This window comes from Protopterus annectens, chromosome 8.part0 (genome assembly GCF_019279795.1).
Source record: "Protopterus annectens isolate FY-2018-M chromosome 8.part0, PAN1.0, whole genome shotgun sequence".
NCBI lineage: Eukaryota > Metazoa > Chordata > Ceratodontiformes > Protopteridae > Protopterus > Protopterus annectens.
This window is the reverse complement of record NC_056741.1, coordinates 153,267,223-153,287,926: the sequence shown is the minus strand read 5'-3', so window position 1 is coordinate 153,287,926 and position 20,704 is coordinate 153,267,223. Positions and strand designations below refer to the sequence as shown.

Here is a 20,704-nt window from a genome sequence, read left to right as displayed (position 1 = left end):
TGCTCTGAGAGTGTTGGAGAAATACAAAGAAGATCAGAAGGAGTTGCATTGTGTCTTTGTGACTTGGAGAAAGCATATGACAGGGTGCCTAGAGAGGAGTTGTGGTATTGTATGAGGAAGTCGAGAGTGGCAGAGAAGTATGTAAGAGTGGTACAGGATATGTACGAGGGTAGTGTGACATTGGTGAGGACTGTGGTGACATACGTTTAAGGTGGAGGTGGGATTACATCAAAGATCAGCTCTGAGCCCTTTCTTATGTGATGGACAGGTTGACAGATGAGATCAGACAGGAGGCTCCGTGGACTATGATGTTTGCAGATGACATTGTGATATGTAGTGAGAGTAGGGACCAGGTTGAGAAGACCCTGGAGAGGTGGAGATATGATTTAGAGAGAAGAGGAATGAAGGTCAGCAGGGCTAAAACAGAATATATGTGTGTAAATGTGAGGGAGGGTAGAGGAATGGTGAGGATGCAAGGAGTAGAGTTGGTAAAGGTGGATGAGTTTAAGTATTTGGGATCAACAGTTCAGAGTAATGGTGAGTGTGGAAGAGAGGTGAAGAAGAGAGTACAGGCAGGGTGGAATGGGTGGAGAAGAGTGTCAGGAGTGATTTGTGACAGACGGGTACCAGTAAGAGTGAAGGGGAAGGTCTACAAGAGGTAGTGAGACAAGCTATGTTATATGGGTTGGAGACAGTGGCATTGACGAAAAGGCAGGAGTCAGAGCTGGATGTGGCAGAGTTAAAGATGTTAAGATTTGCACTGGGTGTGACTAGGATGGACAGGATTAGGAGTCAGTATCTTAGAGGGTCAGCTCAGGTTGGACAGTTTGGAGACAAAGCCAGAGAGGCGAGATTGCGTTGGTTTGGACATGTGCTGAGGAGGGATGCAGAGTATATTGGGAAAAAGATGCTAAGGATGAAGCTGCCAGGTAAGAGGAAGGCCTAAGATAAGGTTTATGGATGTGGTGAGAGAGGACATGCAGGCAGTTGGTGTGAAAGAGCATGATGCAGAGGACAGGAAGAAATGGAAACAAAACATCTGCTGTGGCGACCCCCAACGGGAACAGCCAAAAGAAGATGATGACTGGTTCACCGGCAGTTTTGTGCAGGCGTGGGCGTGGCCAGGGTGATTGACTAGCCTAAAATCTAGGAAGTGGTAAGGAAATGAGGCATGATTGGCATGCCATGTATATTACCCCGAGATGATATGCATATAATGAATGTAGATGAGCAGTTTAGTTTAGTGCGCAAGGACCTTCTTTTGCTTAATGTAAAGTACTACAACTAATCCTATATAAGTAAGACCAGTGAATATAAACAATTACTTTTTCCCTTTGCTTTTGCAGGGGGCAAGCCCCCCCTGCACCCCCCTTGTAGTTGGTTCTTAGAGTTGGTATATTCAAATAGTGGGGGAGTGTGGGGGCCGCAGTGCCCCCTGCAAAAGCAAAGGGAAAAAAGTAATTGTTTATATTTACTGGGATCTCTTGTACAGTTGATGTAATACGATGGGGGGTGTGGGGGCACAGTGCCCCCACAAGGGGGTGTAGGGGGCTTGCCCCCTGCAAAAGCAAAGGGAAAAAGTAATTGTTTATATTTAGTGGGATTTCTGGTACAGTTGATGTAATACGGAGGTTTAGGATTACTTGTAGTAGTTTGTCAATTTGGCGGTTGTATTCCAGCATTTGTTATGCTGAAACAGCTAAGCATGCACTTAATGATTCTTTAAATGGAGTTGAAATTCATCTGTTAAATGTAACTGTGATTACTCATCAAAATGAATATTCATGCCGAGGAAGCCACTTGATTTTTCGTTATTCATAAGTACAGCAAGATGTCAACCAGCTGGGGTGGGGTTGGGGCGGCGCTTGCTACTGTGCATCTGGTGAGCCAGTACACTACAATATCGCCATTTTTCCCTTTTCATTGATGATCTTGCTGCATAACTTCTAGGCTACCCTGTTAAGCAAATTACCTTGTATCTCTTAAGTCGGCAATGTAATGTATTAACCGGACAGGTGATCTGGCTATCATAAACACTTTTCAGCCATGACCCATCCAAGCTGTAAGGGCAAAAGTAAATGAAATGTATGCATACACAAATAACCAGTCAACCAGCTTGTCTGATCATATTTGTCAGTCTTCTAGCACAATAAATCTGGACAAACCTAAAAATAATTGTGGGACAAAGGCTCCAAAATAGAGACAGATATCAAATATTGCTGTTAGTTTCATAGGTATATACTAGGCTGATGACTGCCAAGGTCATAATAAGCCTAGCAGTGCAATCCAGCCCACTTGTGCCCCTGTGTATCATGGGTGTTTATTTGGACAGGTTAAGTTAGGAATTTTCTTTTCTAGAGGTTATGAGTGTGTGTGTGTGGTGGTGGGGGTTACCGGGTGCCTAATGGTGGCCAGAACCTGGGGTGAGTTTCTGATTTCTTATCCATTGGCCAAGGTTATGCATACATAGGGCTAGGGATAAACTTTGCTTCACATAGATGGGGAGCCTGTTCCACAGCATGGGGGGGGGGGTCCTCTAGAGACATATATCTGTCTTGCCAGCATGTTTTATTTATGTCACAAGCAAAATTTAAATCCTGGGATCTAGTGGTTCAAATGCTGTATGTTTTGTGGATGTGCAAAAGGTCCATAAAACCTGGATCCAAGGATGCTTTATGTGCCAGGCATAGATCGCCTCTTACTGACCTGTAGGAGGCACAGTATAGACAGAGAGCTTTAAGGCAGTCTATATAGGACAATGTGTTTATTCCCTGAATTTTCCAGGTAAGGAACCTTTGTGGGCGTTCCAACTGTTGCACTTGTCTGTTCAGGTACATGCCGAATAGGGCATTATATTCGATGATAGGTCTGATAAGGGCCGAATAAAGTGGTGCTATGACTTCCTTAGAACTGGATGTCATGCCTATACCTATAAGTTGGGCAACACAAATGCACTCTATAAGCACTTACATGAGTGCATGGATCGTGCTATCCCAAACAGAACCAAGATGCTATCCTCCAAAAAAGGAAGCCAATCTGGTGGTCCCCTGCCATAAACAAACTCTACAACAGAAGGAAGAAACTGTTGCAAAAGAGAGTAAAATCCCATGAGTAGAGGAGCTGCCTGGTCAGCCTCAGTAAGAAGCTGAGATCCCTTATAAAATCCTCCAAAGCTAGCTACGAAAACAAAATCACCACTGATTCCAAGGGCAACCACAAAGCATTCTATAGCTATGTCAAGAATCTCAAGGGCAACACCCAGATATGCTCTGAGTTACAGCACAACGGCACGAAAATTACAGAACCAACTGATATTGCCAACATCCTGGCAGATAGATTCAGTGCTAACTTTACTCCCCTCTCACTCCCTAAAGGCCCCATATGTATACAGGAAGAATGCAGAGCCCCTGTAATCACATCTGTGCAGATAAAAGCTGCATGCACTCTCTAAAACCAAAAACACAGCATCCATGGGACCAGACAACATCCCAGGCTGTGTTTTACACAAACTTCAGACCAAACTGGCTCCCCACCTAAGCACCATTTTCAATCATAGTCTCACGTCAGACTTTGTGCCCACTGAATGGCACACAGCAACAGTTATCCCACTCCACAAAGGGGGAGCCACTACTGATCCTGGGAACTATTGCCCTATTAGCCTGATGAGCCTGGTCTGCAAGGCCATGGAACATATCATCATGGAACTCATAAACAAATACAGTGGTAACCTCCAAACTCTGGACCCCACCCAGTTCGGGTTTGTGAAAGGCAGATCATGCCTTCTGAACCTGATTGACTTCTTTGAGGCAGTCAACAAAGCTGTAGATGAGGTTAAGGTGGTTCACACAGCCTATCTTGACCTCGCCAAGGCTTTCGACACCATCCCATTCTAGAATTATAGCTAAACTCACTAAACTAGGTATAAATCCCTATGTCACAAGATGGGTTGCCAAATGGCTCACTGACAGAAGCCACACTGTAAAAGTTGCAGACTCCAAATCTGACTTCAAACCAATGACAAGTGGAGTACCACAGGGTTCAGTCCTGGGACCTCTCCTGTTTGGTATCTACTTCTGTGAAGTACAGGCTAACACAGAAGGCCTCTGGCAAACGAAGTTCGCAGATGACTGCAAACTAGGAGTCATAGCTGAGTCCCCAAATGATGTGGACATCCTACAGAAGGGCCTCACTGAGACAGATGCCTGGTGTCAGAGGCATGGCCTCAAGCTCAATGCCAAAAAGTACATTGTCATCCCCTTTGGTAAAAACTCTGTTCCTATGAGCTATCACATAAACGGCAGTCTACTTAATGCCAAATGTGTGATAAGAGACCTTGGGACCCAGGTGGACAGTAGTCTCTCCTTTGATAATCACATTGCCACAGTAGTCAGGAAATCCTTCTATGTGGCGCACCTCATCACAAAAGGGTTCTCATCCAGGAAAAAAGCTGTCATTGTTTCCCTCTACTCGGCACTCATTAGACCCATTATAGAATACAACGCCCCTTTTGGAATGTACCGCACAAGACATCTGCAGCAGCTGGAAAGGCCATAGAAGTACCTCACAAAGAGGATTACCGGCCTCATACATATGCCCTACACTGACCATCTCAAAAAACTCCAGCTTTACTCTGTAGCATGTCGCCTACTCCGAGGAGATCTCTACCTAACATATAAAGTTATGTTAAACCCAGAGCTGTTGGACATACTACACCTTAAGAAATCCCAATCCCTCCGAGCTACATGTTCTAGGGACCTAAACTTGTCACCACAATAAACAGGACATGCTGGAGGGATAGATTCCTGTCCCAGAGACTTCCTATACTCTGGAACACGCTACAAATCTGTATCAAGCAAAGTTCCTCATTAGCACTCTTCAAGAAAAATCTTGATGAGTGGATGGGAATTAGGAAATACACCCCAGGAATCACTTCTGTGGCTCTGCTCGACAGGGGCACAGGGAATTAACTTTCTTGGGTGGCGTAAGCCAGGGAACCTTGTTGACTAGGCTTACTTAGGCCCTTGGGCCGATAGCCTAGTACCTACCTATGAACAGAATGATTTTCTTACTACCTTGGCCACATGTTAGACAAAGGCCAGATTACCATTTGCATATATTCCCAGACCCCTGACTACTGGGTCAGCTCTTAAGAATGTCTTACTGATGAAGTAATTAGCCTGGGTGACAGTTTTCCCAGAAGGCACTATAATGCATTTGTAGCCATTGAATTTTAATGTGTGACTTTGGCACCAGTCTTTGTTTTTGTGTTAGACCATCTTGTAAGATGTATGTGCCATGGGGGGAATCTGAGATAGCTTCCAATTTGCAGTCATTTGCAAACGTTGTCAGCCAAAGACCCTTGATATTAGCCTTTACCCCTAAGAAGTAGATGCCAAATAGGAGCGATCCTAGCATGGAGCTCTGATGTACCCTGTTGGTGACCAGTCTCTTAGTACAGTATCACCAATCCTGACTTTCTATGTCCTGTGTGTGAGCCAGCTAGCAATCCAGAAAGTTATGTAGGGGTTTATGCCCAGTTCAGTGAGTATGTCAACTGTACCCAAGTGGGGTGTTGTACTGAAGGCCTTAGGCAGGTCGAGGTAGGTAGTATGCATTGTTTTCCCTCATCCATTGCCTTTGTGATCTTCTCAGAGTTTAAGTCCACCAGGTTTGGTAGGCATGATCTTCCTTGACAAAGCCAAACTGGGCTAGTTCCAGTGGCTAAAGATCACCTATGTGTTTGTTAATCATTTCCAGGATATTTTTTCCAAGGTTTTGCATATTAGACTTAGGCTAATTGGTCTGTAGTTTCCGGGGTGGGTTGATCGTCCACCCTTGTGAACTGACAGATTCAGTCCTCCATTTTCATGGTACAAAGCCTGTTTTGAGGCTATAGTTGTAAAGTGGCTCAAGTGGTCCTGATAGGACATATTTCCAGCTATTTAGGAGGCATCTCAGGATATTTTCAGGGACCACTGAGGCTGTGTCTTTGGCCTTAGCGCAGCCAGTACCTACTCCTTGCTAATAGTTGGAGGAGGTATGCTTGTAGGTATTTCATGGAGGGAGGCTGGGGGAGTGGGGGGTGAGGTTTGAACTGAATTTGTCAGAGAGTAAGTTTGCTATATTACTCTGCTCATTGAAGGTGGCACCATTGACCACCAATTCACCACACTAATGTACACTGTCTTTGATGTTTCAGACATAACTGTAGAATGCCTTGTGGTTGACTTTAGCCTGTGAGGCTATCTTGACCTTGTAATAGGCTTTGTTGGACTTAATTAGTCCTCTTAGTTTCCTGTTTAGTTTAATTAGAGAGCTTCTTTCATTATGGGAGTTGCTCTTCCTGATTTTAGCCATGACTTCTTTCCTTTTGTTACATACTCTAGTATTTCACCAGTGTAGTTTGTTGTTAGAGTTTGTTTTGGGCTTACATCTAATAGGTACAGCAGCCTTTGTACAGTCATTTATATGGTGGTTGTACAGGGCCTCTGTGAACAGTTCTCCATAGATTGTTGTGAACTTGGGATTGGGAGGGGCATTGAAGTGTGATAAACTGTCATTTAATAGGATGTAGTTTGTTTTGGAATAATTCCTAACTGTTACAGTATTTGCTGGGGTTACCAAGCAGTTTTTTTTTTATTTTGAAGTTGACAGCTTTGTGGTCTGACCTCATCAGTGAGAATTTTACCTGGGGGGAGGGCTATAGCACTCTCCCATATTGGTGAGTATCAGGTCTGGTATATTTGAACCTATAGTGGGTGTGTGCACTATCTGGTCAAAGGGTATTTATTTGTGTCAGTAAAGTCCAAGAATCATTGTACCTGCAAGTATGAGGCAGTGCATTTTTCCCATTCTGTAGAAAAGTGGTTAAAGTTTTCCATGAATAGGGTTTAATGGTGAGTGTCACCAGTAGGTCTAGGTAGGAGCTATGATATTCTAGGGACATAGAAGGTGTAATGTATAATTTGATAGGATATGGTATGGGACTTTGTCTGTGGTGGTTTGCATGTGGATACATTTCAAGGCATTTTGCTGTTTAACCAACGTTGAGTTATGCTTGTTGCTAATATAGATTGAGATTTCTCCATCTTTTGTCCCTGTCTGTGCAGTTGATGGTCTAAATGTGTGTAATAATTAAAAGCCTTGCACTGGTGGAGTATTTTGTGCAGATTTAAACCATGTCTCAGTAGCTGCACAGATGTCTACATCCTCCAGAATGAGGAGAGCTTATAAAGTGTGGAGTTTCTTGTTTAGGCTCCTAGCACTGAGCAATAGCACATTTAGGTTTCTGAGAGTTTTATTTGAATTTCGGTATGTTTGCCAATTTGGCACTGGCTAAAAACATCTCAAAGGGGGTGGATAAAGTTTTAGACAATGTTCAGAAGCCTGGGGAGACAGGTGCAGAACATCCTGTACAGAGCAACATGGTCTGTAACCATGTCATCCCATCCTGACAAATATTGAATCCCCCTGGAAAAACACTAGAAAACTAAACCAGTTATTGAAGTCAATCATGTTTTGCTCATACTGTGGCATTATCCTTGGTGAAGGTGGAATGCTGTTCAATGCAAGGCACATACCTACCTGAGACACATATTCAGATAAATCAACAATGTACCTCTTCATATAGTCTAGAGAAATACATCTCAAACCATTAACTCCCACATGGACTATTAAAACCTTAGAAAGCTGCTGAAATAACAGGTTTTGTGTTGGCATGCATTTTCTGAAGAATATGAAGTCCAAAATTCAAATGTATGTCATTATTTAGTGACTTAAGTCCTCAGTGTTTTACCAGAAAACCACAAATTTTATGATGCAAAAATCTGGACAGTCTGCAAAAATCTAGACAGTTGAGAGGTATGAACTGGAGTAACCAGTTAAAAACCATGCAGATACAGTGAGATGGTGCATAGCAGACTTGACAATGACAGTGAACTGGGATCAGGATTGAACCGTAAAGTTATGAGGCATTTTTTAAAACTTGTTGTTTATGCATATTTTTCTGTCTGTTAAAGAGTGCTGTCATGGCATTTTCTGCATGTTTTACCCTGCCTGTATGTTGTTATCTTGTATTTCCCCTAAAAATAACTTTTAGCTAACAATTTATAGAAACATGAGGGCAGTGTTGACATTTTACCTATTATCACTGAACAAAGCTAATGTTTTAATTTTCATACTTGTTCCCAAATTCCTGTAATCTATTAAACATTTTCATAAAATAAGGCAAACTTGACATCTAATTTCTAATATTATTCCATTCCAGTATTGAAAGTACCCCAACCACTATACACCCCTCTGTGTCATTAGGGACACCACTCTGACGTCTCTCTTTTCATAATTGCCAGGAGTAATCACTTACACTGAGAAATGTCCTGGGTTTAGCAGTTATCTTTGCAGCCTACATATTGAAACATCCTCGTAGGAGGGCTCACTGTCTAGTGGCTAAGGAGATTTCTCACTTGTACTTTCCCTTTTTCTTTAACAATATTGGCAAAGAAAAAAGTTAGTGTAGCTAAATGATGGAACCATATCCCATTAATCCTGAAATCCATTCAGAATGCAAACTAATTTAAAACACAGTTAAAACTTCGCCTATCAAATATATGGATCTGCTCTTGTGTATCCAGGATAAATGCAACTGTTATCTTCAGATTGCCATGTCATCAAACCATTTCTCTTTATTCAGAATCTTATGCCCTACAACTGTTCTTCACCAATACCTGAATAGTTTTACTAGCATCGCCCAGCTATATACATAGTTTTGTGACAATGCTCACCCCATCTGTATACTTCTGATATAACCTTATGATAGTTTATAATTATCTATTAAGCTCCTTTAAAACTCAGCTCTTAATTACAATATTAACATTTTCTGCCCTACCCAGTTCCTTCCCTCACCTCTCTGTTTCTGAATTTCTAAGCACTAATCACATGATTTGTCTACTTAACAAGCCCACTAATACACCTCTTCAGTTGCATAATATTCAACATCTACTAATGCATAAATATTGTGTTAATTTCATATAAATGTAATTTAATTAGAAGATGAATGTGTAATTGTTCATGTATACTATTTAATATCTGCTACTGTATATTACTGAATGTCTGTTTAAAAATGTTTGTAGTAGGGTCCCAGGGCCTCTGCAGAAAAGTGTTTTTTTGACTAAACCCATTCAGAGAAACCCAGTAAATAACTTCTTCTTCTTCTTTTCCCGGTTAGGGGTCGCCACAGCGGATCACCTGTCCACTCATGATTGGCAGTGGAGTTTTACGGTGTCGAGTTGCTAGCCCAGCGCCCAACCTTCCACGGAAGGCATACACACACATGCTCACACCTAGGGCCAATTTGGAGTGTCCAATCCACCTACAGCATGTCTTTGGGATGTGGGAGGAAACCGGAGCACCCGGAGAAAACCCACACGACCACAGGGAGGACATGCAGACTCCGCACAGAAGGCACCCCAGCCGAGGATCGAACCGGAGAACCTCTTGCTGTGAGCTGACAATGCTAACCACTGCACCACCGTGGTCGCCCACAAACCCACGCAAAGTGAAAAAAGAAATAAAATAAAACTTTTCATGCTAAGCCAAGTTCCACACATGAAAGCACATAACAAAATTAAATGAAAAATTAAATGTACTTTGCCTGGCCAAAGATTATCTAGCAATAGCCTGTAGGTCTTCTATGAATAGATTTAAAGCACTGCAGTCCCCAAAAAACATGCTTCCAAGTACCTTTCACTTCCACACTATAGCTCCAGTACAGTCCAGAACAATTTAAAAGTTTATATTGTAATCTACTGAATGTATACAAATATTAATAGAAGCATTTCCAAGAAAAAATATAGACGCAATTAGAAATAGTTGTGCATTTTGATGCCAGCAAATTTTCTCTCCATTGAACTAAACATTCTGTCTAGCACGTTATGCCATGCTTCTTCAAATTGTTGGTTAAACCCATATTTAGTGGGGATAAGTGGTGTATATATATATATATATATATATATATATATATATATATATATATATAAAACTCATTTGTTTCTTTATAAATCAGTTGTCTTTTCTTGATTTCCAGAGAAAAGAAATCCACTCAGAGACTTCTTGAAACCTATCCTACCAAGTATATATTATATCGGCTCTTGTTAGGCAAGTCATTTTATTGTAGATCATTTTTCAGCTTATTTTTTACCCAAGGAAAAACTGTCAGTCTGGCTGAATTGTTTCCAGTAGCTTATGTTTTAAAGTGCAACAGCCAAGTCTAAGCTTGGTCTATATTGTGGAGTTTGATAAAATTGAAGCCTTAAACTGCTTTTATTTTTCTAACTCTAAAACCTCAATAGAGCAATGAAGCATCCCAGACACCCCATGGAAGAGTGGAATAAAGTCAACTAATCCATCATTACAAACTATAGGAAAGAAATAATAAAAAAACTCTGACATTTCTTAAAATCATCTTCCCTGGGTTAGGGACTATTGCTGAAATTAATGGAACAGTGACAGGATCAAAAGCATTGGCATGATATAGACTCTGTTGAACTGCATTTGATGAGTCTTCTCTCTACAGACCCATTGTTTTTTTCTTTTCCGGTAAGTTGCCATAAATACTTGCAATTACTCTTACATTGTAGGACTTGTTCAAACTCTCAAAAATATTTGCAGCCTAGGAGGCTTGTATAGAAGAGAACTTGGTAAACCAGATGGCGGATGAAATTTATCCACAGTAGCCTGGGTCTTAGTTTATTATCAAAATATTCAGAGTAAAGGCTAAACATGACCAGTAAATCAAATAATGTAATACATATCTCTCTGTACCTCTCAAATATATCAGTAATGTGTCTATATGTACATAGAGAGAGAAACTGACCTTCATATCTGCCAGATTAAAGCTTTGTACAGTATTTCAAATGGATATATAAATGTGGAATATGGTTCCAAGTTTGAAGTGAAAAACAAAGCATAAATCTAGGTTCATAGGTAAGTACTAGGCTAGTTTCCCTTGTGGGCCATTTTAAGCCTAGCCAGATTCTCTTTTTGTGCTTGAAATAAGCTATCCTGTTTGGTTATAGATTGGCCTTACCCATTCCATGGTTGATAATTACATATTTTCCCTAATGAGAATAACTGGGATCATACCATAGATAATCTGAGGGGAACCATGCAAGGGATAAAGCATTTAGCTGCTGCCTGTGTCCATTAGTAGTAGGGAGCAGTCCTAGGGTAATTGTTTTCCATCAACTATAATAGCTCCATTTTCTTAGACCACAGCGGTCTCATTGGTATTTTCTCCTTTAACTGCGCTCAGTTCATTGTTTTAACAGTCCACTTCCTTTCCTTAGGGTTATTCCTGTTCTTGTGTGAGGACTGAGTTCTGAGCCAGTAATTTCTCACTGTTTTGCAGATCTGGGGGGATTGGGGTGGCCTTTGGACTTTGTATTTCAGTGTCCATAGAAACCTCCTTACATTTTACAGTTCAAACAGTGACGTGCATTTTTTTACTGTTATCACCATTAGTCAGGTCAAGGTGATATTAAACTAACTCTCCTACTAATCTATGCCCTAGAGCAACAAAATCACGACTTCAACTACTAGCTCAGAGTCCTTTTAAACTGCTTTGTTCCTTTTACTTATATATTTAAGCAGATTTATGGCTGTTTTAAGTTAGTAATTGGTTTTTTTTCTCCATCTATTTGCCACATTTTCAACCCAATTTGTTCACTTTCACTAATACTCGGGCTCACTCATCTCCCTACCCTACCCCAATTCCCACACACACCCTCTTACTCTACATTTATACTTCCATAGCATCACCCACATATTCCTCAAACCAATACCATCAGTTCCCTTCAGAAGAAAACAATAGAATTGCCCTCAGAAGTAACATCCACTCTTGTTTACCACCCGAGACTCTCTGTCAAACTGTCTTAATCTTTGCCCCCTACAACTATTAGATTAAATCTTTACAACCAACCCAGTATCCTCGTAATGCTTTCTAATTCTTAATTACAAAATGCCCCTAACTCAGATTATTTTATTCCTCCTCACTCTACTAGCATTCATCACCAGTTATCAAATCCACCTCCTTCAAATTCTTAGAACTTCAACCAGTCCTCACAATGAATATCAACATTTACCCAGCCTGCCTTTCTCCATAACACCCTATCTCTACAAACAATCCATATCTGATTTATCTATCAACATCTCAAAACTAAGTATCAAAATTTACAATCAAATGCCAAACCAAGACCAAAATATAACTGGCCATACTCTTCCCTCTGTAAAATATCAATTCAAAAAATTAGCAGAGATATTCACCCCAACCCAGGTCCCATTTTTCATAAAACCATGACTTCCATACCCAAAATACCTTATACATCTCAGCAAAAACATAATCCAAACTCACCTTACTAAATATGAACCTAAGAAGTATGTGCAATAGAATCCATGACATACATGCCTACCTCGCGACATACACTCCTGATGTAGTCATAGCTACTGAAACCAGGTTAAAAAAGAAATAAAGGATAATGAGATCCTCCCCACGGATACAATATATTCAGGCATGACAGACAGAGCAACCAGCAAGGGACCTCCGCTCTAGTAACAAATTCGTATTACTTACAAATAAGTCAAATAATGTTGCAGGAGACTCATTCTATTCCCAGTATGTTGCTAAACTCTTGGAATAGTATCCCTACACAAATAAAACTCTTAGACAAACTCAATAGTTTTAAATCACTGCTTAAGCAAAATCTTAACTAATTCTTGTCCTGTACATGCTCATCTCAAGGTTGATACTTTGTGTTCACCATACGATTCTCTCCAAATACTCTCCTTAAACAGAATACACTCAGCCTCCCACTGAAATGATAAAACAATTTTTATACATAACTGCTGCCTGTACAATCCACCAAGTTGCATGTGAGCAATCCCTTTAGTAACTTCCACCTCTGTAAAATCATAGAGCGTATAAATGTTAATAGAAATATAACTACTCTCTGTTTAACTGGAACTTATTATAATTGCAATGTAAGAAAATAGAGGTTTTCCTCTTGCCTCCACTGAAAATGGGTATTTCCAGTTGGACTTTCCTGATAAACAAAGACAAACAAATAAATATATCTATGTTGCTCTTGAAAATGAACAAGTATGAACTTTCTTCATTGTCGATGGGTCATCTGTTCCACAGCAGCAGTATCCTCTGAGGAATCTACCTAGCCATCTAAACTATTCTATTGATGCTGCAGAAGAGGTTAGATCCATAGACTGAGTACTTCTAATGACATTGCACTTGCTGATGTGCAGTAAATCCATCAGTAATGAGTCAGAGGATGTTTTGTATGCCAGGTACAGGTCTCTTAGCAGTCTGTATGATACTAAGTATAGTGACAGGGTTCTGAGTCAGTCCATGTAGGACATATTTGTTTAGGCCTTTATCCTTTTAGTAAGGTATCTCTGTGAATGTTCCATTTGTTGCATATGTCTGGGTACATACATGCCAAAGGGGGCATTATATTCAATGATTGGCCTAATGAAGGCTGAGTAAAGGGGAACAATGACTTCCCTAGATCTAGACACAATCCCTTTGTTTATAAACTGTGCAATATAGAAGGACTTTCTTACAACAATAAACACGTTTGTCAAAAGTTAGGTTAATGTCTACATAAGTTCCCAAATCCTGAACAAATGGGTCAACTCGTAGGGGCGTATTGTCAATGTAGTAGTTCCCTGGTGTAAATGACAGAAGTTGATGTGTGGTTCCAAATATAAAGTGACAAGCAAGGGTGGGAGGTGCTGACCCTGGTTTCTGTGCTAGGACTGAGTGGGGTGGACACTCTGGAAATTACCAATAATGGCACTGCATCACTGATAAATTGGAGTTATCAGGTCAGTAAACTCACCTGGAAATGCAGTTATTTCCCAAACCCATTTAAGTTGCCAGTCTACTCTATTGAAAACTTTCTGTGTTCAAGCTGACCTTTTGTAACCTCAGACTAGATATTTGGGCACCTTGATTCAATACAGAGTTTTCATTGTATTATCAAACTTATGTTTCCTGGACATCAACCTACATAGGTATGAGTTGACCAGTTAGGTAAGCCATTAGACGCCAAACTGGACATGTCTAAAGCTATAAAGAATTTTGTAATCCTGCTTTAATACTGATATTGGAGAATATAGTGCTGGTTCATAGTGGGGGCTTCCTCTATTTATGCACTGTAGATATAACTGCCTCTTTCCAGGATGGAAGAACCTCATGAGTCTAAAATTTCATTTGGTAATCCTGACAATCATTGGGCTATCTGATTTCCTCTCCATTGTTATAATTCTGAGGGAATGCCATCTGGCCTGAGCACTTCAACAAATAACTTCTTAATCAGCCAGGCTAGTTACTCAACAGTAACTGAGGGCAATAACTTGTTTTTGTCCTCCTCTGGCAACATTGGTATTAGTTCTGCCAGAACATTCCCTCACCATTTCCAAGATGATCTGTATTGGTGAGGACTGTGAAAATAATATTTGAAAGAACAGCAAGATACATCGCATCACAAATGTCTTGGCAGTATGCCTGGCTGTGCTAGGAGTCTCAGCAAGAACCTCTACTCTCTGAAAGCTCTCCTCATCTGGAAAGTGTTGACATTTCTGCAGTTACTGATACATGGTTTAAAGCCTCTGAAGTAGAAGGCTATAATGCCATCTGCACATTTAGACCAGCTACTGCACAAAAAGGGTCAATAGGTGGATGTGTATCAAGCTACATAAAAAGTAAACACACTTCAAGAGTGGTCAAACAATATATCATGCTTGAGCTAGTCTATGTTGAACTAACCTTAGGTAAAGTCTAATATCATATCCTTGCTAGCTATATGTCCCCATCCATGATCCATAAGTTTGACTAGTATTATATGCAAGGCCATGAAAATAATTATTGTGGACCTGATAAACTAAGACATAGGAAATCTTCAAACAATGGACCTATCCCAGTTCACTTTTATGAAGTGCAGATCACACCTACTAAACTTGATGGACTTCTTCAGGAAGGTCACTAGAGATATGTATGAGAGCAAAATGGTACATACTGCCTCCTTGACCTTGCAAAGGCATTTGACACAATACCTCACTCAGGTATTATAAACAAATTTACAAATTTAGACATAAATCCCTGTGTCACCTGATAGATAGCCAAATGCCTCACAAATAGGAAACATGAAGTTAGGGTGGAGGAACCTATGTTACCAAACCCAGTGACACTGATGCATAATCTGAGATTATGTTTAGAAAAGTCTTGACAGCCTTTAATATATAGATGAACTCATTTGTCATAATTATTTTTTCTATTCTAGAAAGGAGAGCAATTGGTAAAACTTGTACTCTGTATTGCCAAGATTTGGTGCACATCATTTACTCAAACTCCATTCCAGTATGATGGGAAATATCTTACCTATTCTACAGACTCTAATCCATCTAGGGACATTTTGGACATCCAAAGGACATGTAATCAAACTTCAGTCATAATAATACTATACTTTCTTGAAATGCAACCAGATCTGACAAAATTTGTCAAGATCAGCTATGGTCAGTATAAACATATGCAATCTCCATTTCCCTTTTATCATAATACATCTACCTTCAGGGTGCGTATCTGTGAAAGTACTTATAGGTTCATAGGTGGGTGCTAGGCTACCTGCCTAAGGGCATTTATAAGCCTAGCCAGAATGTGTTGGCTTTCGCCGCCCCCTTAGATTACTTCCCTGTGCCTCTGTCCAGCAGTGCCACTGAAGTGATCCCCGGGGTAAACTTCCTGTTTCCCATCCACTCATCAAGGTTTCTCTTGAAGAGTGTTAGTGAGGAGCTCTGCCTAATGTAGATTGGAATCTTGTTCCAGAGTATGGGAAGTCTCTGGGACAGGAATCTATCCCTCCAGCGCGTCCTATTTATTGTTGTCGTGAGGTAAGGATCCATAGAGCATGTGGCTCGAGGGGATATGGTTTTCTTTAGGTGGAGCATGTCCATCAATTCTGGATTGGACATGGCCTTGTATGTCAGCAGAGATCACCTCTAAGTAGGCGGTATGCAACCAAGTACAGCTGGAGTTTCTTCAGTCGAGCTGCATAGGGCATCTTTTTGAGGCCAGTTATCCTCTTGGTGAGGTACTTCTGTGGTCTTTCCAGCTGTTGCTGGTGTCTTGTAAGGCACATCCCAAATGGGGCATTGTACTCTATGATCTGATGAGTGATGTGTAGAGAGGTATAATGACCTCTTTTGATCTGGATGCAAACCCTTTTGTGATTAGGTGGGCCATTTAGAAGGATTTTCTAATCACTTTGGCAATGTGATTATCAAAGGAGAGATTATTATCTACTTGGGTCCCCACATCCCTTATTTCGTCTTCCATATTTAGGGGGCTACCACCTCTACCCAAGCCTCCTGGAACTCTTAAGACTAGTCATCAGTGTAAATCGCTTATTACATCTACTGTGCCTGTCTCCACATCATCACCAACATCAACATGTAGCCAAAAGCAAGCCACTCCGATGTCTGCTAGGCATAATTTGGCTACTGGGAATGCCTGAGTTATTGGTGATGCCGTTGTTAGGCAGATAGACTGTATACTCAATAGGCTGAACAAGGACAGGGTTACAGTCAGCTGCCCTCAGGATCCAAGATAATAGACATAACTAGAACCCTAAACAGCCCCTGGTCCAGGAAGTATGCCTATAATATGATAGTAGTCCATGTGGGGGTGACCTGGTGCAAAATCCTGTCAAGACCATGTAGGGTATTATGTTGGAACTTACCATGCTAGCTTCAGCTGGGAGTAAGATAATGGCTTTGAGTAGAATCCTCCTTTCACCTACAATAATGAACAGGTTCAAGGAAAAAAACTGGGTTCAGCAATTGGCTAAGTTGCTGATGTCATTATAAGGGGATCCAGTATGTATCCCTTTGAGATAAAATGACTGACGGTCCAACTTGCTTTGCAAAATATGTTCTATATCTCTCATTCAAGAGTTTCCAAATACTGGCTACAACCTTTGCTAAACCCATTGTGCCTTTTTTAGGCATATTTCATCTAGTGAATTTCCCAATCTGATACACACCACAGTATCCAGACTGCATGATACTAAGGTTGCCCTGTTCAGTGCCCAAAGTCTTAATAAATTGCCTGATATCAAGACACTTCTGCATTTGGAACACATTCATGCATGCGTTGTTGCTGAAACATTGTTCAAATCCTTAGAGAGCACCCCTTGTGTGTATGATCCTAAGACCACTTTCCCCTTACCTAAGAAGGAAGGTAAACCTGTTTGGAACAGTGAAGCTAACCTTCCTTCATAAGTGGGTTTAATTCTACCAGTGTCCTAAAATATTTTTTTAATATAAACATCAATCTTTGACTGTAATACCATTATCTACCTTCCTGCCAAAAAAAAAAAAAAAAATGGGAACTTCAAACATAATTTAAAAAAATATATATATATTCATCAAATACAAGTTAATAAACAGATTGATAGGATAAGTAAATTCTTTTTATCTGTAGTCACAGAAATGAACATATGAAACTGAGCTCTTATAAATGGCAGAATTGTAGTTTCCAAGGCCATTCCATTTAATGTGGCAGTACCGCTTTATGTAAAACTTGTATATGCAAAGTGCCAAATAAATACCTATCAACTTTCCTCTCCTTTACTCTCAGTCAAACACGTAGAGTACCTATTGATGTCCTTACATTCACTGCTGCAGTATTCTTAACAGATGGGATTCCCTACTGTGCAAGCCTGAACGTCTGGCCCGTCTACTAAAGACTACTTGTTACTTTTAAAAGGTACTCCAAACATAACCCAAATGCTGCTTGCGTAACATAGGCTATAAAGGTGATGTTCAGGCCTACCATAATCTGAACTTCTTTGCCACCGGTATGACTGTATCTTTTTGCTGTCAGTCTGTTTATCTGTATCCATTTTCTGCCAGTTGAATGTGTTTCCGTTCTCTATTGACTACCTACGCCTGTTTGCTGACTTCTTTTGCAGTGGCAGATAAGTGCCCTGTTGAGGATTTTATTTTTTCTTACTTTTTTTGTAATTCTTGGGGTTAATGTCATCCAGGAAGGGTAAATGTCATAATAAATGTCTTTTTTTGTCTAGGAGCTTCTCATGACCATACATTTTGTTCTATTTGTCAGGTGTTTGTTCCGAAAACCCTTTTCAGTAGACTTTCTTCCCTTTCCTTGTATCTTGAGAACCAGTGTCTTAAGCTTCTCGCTAAAGGTACAATGGAAGGAATCTCCCACCCCAAGAGTCATTCATTAGGGAAGAAGGTGAAAAAAGTAACAGCCCCAGGTGTTTCTCCCAAGGTCATTACAAACCCAGAAGCTGGCTCGGCTGTGTTGTCGGATTTCTCTGCCAAGACCATGTCGGAGGCCAGTGAAGGTCTGGTTGATAGTATGTCTGAAGAGGCTTTGCATGCATCCATTTAGGACTTACAGGGAGAACCACGTTTGATTTTTTTCCAAGGGGTCTAGGGTAGTTCCTCAGTTTTGGTTGGGGAAGAAGGTTCTACTGCATTTCTCGACTGCTGTCCTGGGTCTGAGCCTTCTTAGTTTTTTGGAGGGGTAATTTCCTTAAAAAAGGAACAAAAGGGGGTTGGGAGGGTGGCTTAATGGCTAATGTGTTTGCCTTACAAACCCAAGGAGCAGGGTTTGAGTCTCACAAGGAATAAATGGCTAGGCTTAAAATGGCTTGCAAGGGCAGTTAGCTTAGTACTAAACTATGAACCTATGGACTATGAACCTATGAAAAAATTAAACATGTTTCTTCTGTTCCTAGGGTCCACAAAGGTGAGTGGCAGGCCTTCACTCAGGGCCTATTTACTGCTTTAATGTCCTTAAAGCCTCCTCAAGGGGTTTTAATCCCTACTCCTCCTTGGTGCTGTACTTCTGAACAGGATTCTTTTGAGGATGAGTCGGATTCAGATAATGAATGCTTGACTTATTTGACTCAGATTCCTTCTCCTTTAGACTATGGGTCAGAGGAGGAGGAGTCTGTTAGTCCAGATGTTCCTTTTGAGGAAATTTCCTTTGGGGACACACTCTCTAGGATGATGGATGATGGATTTTTTTAAGTGGGATTGTGCTCAGGTCTCTGATCTCTGTAAGAGTTACTATGAGTTGCTGCAGTTGGACTCTCATAAAGCTACTGCTAAAATCTCCTGTTTTGGCTGCTTTGCTAGATGCTTTTTCCAATGCCTCACATGCGCCTGATTCTTTGTGACCCGCTTCTAAGAAGCCTGACAGGTTTATAAGGTGCCAGAGGATTGTTCTTTCCTATGTAAATGACCTGATGCTGACCCCTCTGTTGTGTCTGTAGCCTCTGATAAGCCATCTCAATTGCTTCCTTCGCCGAAGTTATTGCCTTCTGTCAAGGACAGCAAAACTATGGAAAGGCTGGGTAAGAAGGTTTACACCTCTGCTACCCTAGCTTTTAGGGCTATTAATTATCAGACCCACATATCTAGATATATGTTGGGTCTTCATTCGCAAGCGTGTCAACTTATTTCTGATTTTCCAGACTCCGAGGGTAAAACTTCTGTTCTTTCCTTGCTAGAGACTTCCTCTCAAGTCATTCATCATTTTATTAAATGTAGTTATGATGCTGCATATGCCTCTTCTAGGGCTGCTGCTTTTGGCTTAGTGATGAGGGGGTATTCTTGGCTTAGGCTTCCACCTCTGCCTGATGATATTAAATGTAAGTTGATGGATGCTGCTCTGGATTCTAAACTTTTGTTTGGGGAAGCTGCTGCTGGTTTAAGTCCCTTCAGGATAACGGTAAGGCCTTACAGTAGCTTAAACATCCATTTGTTTCTCCTGTGCCTAAATTTCAGAGAAACTACCCCACTAAGCCTGCATTTGTTTGTAGGCAATCCCACCCTTCTACAAAAAGTAGGAAGAGTGGCAAACAACCTCCTGCTAATGCTACTCAGTTTTCTTTGGCTCCAAAGCTTTCCGTTCCAAACAAACCAGGTGCTGTATGACTCTCCATCTCTTCCCAGCCACCTTCCTGTTTCTCTTTGCCTTTCTCCTTCTCTTCCTGTTTGACTTCAGATCACTTAGGAATCTTGGGTTCTGTCAATTATTCGTCAGGGGTACTTCATGGTGTGGAAATCCGATCTTCCCTTTATGGGCATTCCTCATCCTCCTCGGGGAAAAAAATTCCCTTTTCCCCAGAGGTTCTTCAAAATCTCTTGACTCAGGCAACTCTTGAATAGTACCCTATGTCCTAAAAGGGGAAAGGGTTCTACTCCAGACTGTTTCTAGTGCCCAGAAAAAAAGGGCACTTGGAGACCTATTCTAGACATCTCTCATATAAACACTTCTAAAAGTGCCTTCCTTTTGGATGTTGTCCCTTCAGATTCTATTTCCTCTCTTGCTCCCTCAGGCCTATATGGTATCTCTGGATCTCAAGGATGCTTATCTCCATATTCCTGTTTTCAGGAAGTTTTTCTGCATTTCTCTGTTGCTTATTGGCATTTTCAGTTCTCTGCTTTTCTCTTTGGCCTTTCTACTGCCCCACAGCTTTTTGCAGGCTTCGAGGGATCTATTTCTTTACTTAGACAACCTGTTGATTCAGGTATCCTGTCCAGAGACCTTTTTGCAAAATCTTCATTTTGCCATTTCCCTTCTTCAAATCCTGGGGTTCACTAT

General features: G+C 40.9%; 1 protein-coding gene across 1 annotated transcript in view; it reads right to left on the bottom strand.

The window, feature by feature from the left end:
• M6PR (mannose-6-phosphate receptor, cation dependent) overlaps positions 1-20,704 on the bottom strand; it is a 648,471-nt gene that overhangs the window by 611,795 nt on the left and 15,972 nt on the right. The gene's annotated exons all lie outside the window — the stretch shown is intronic.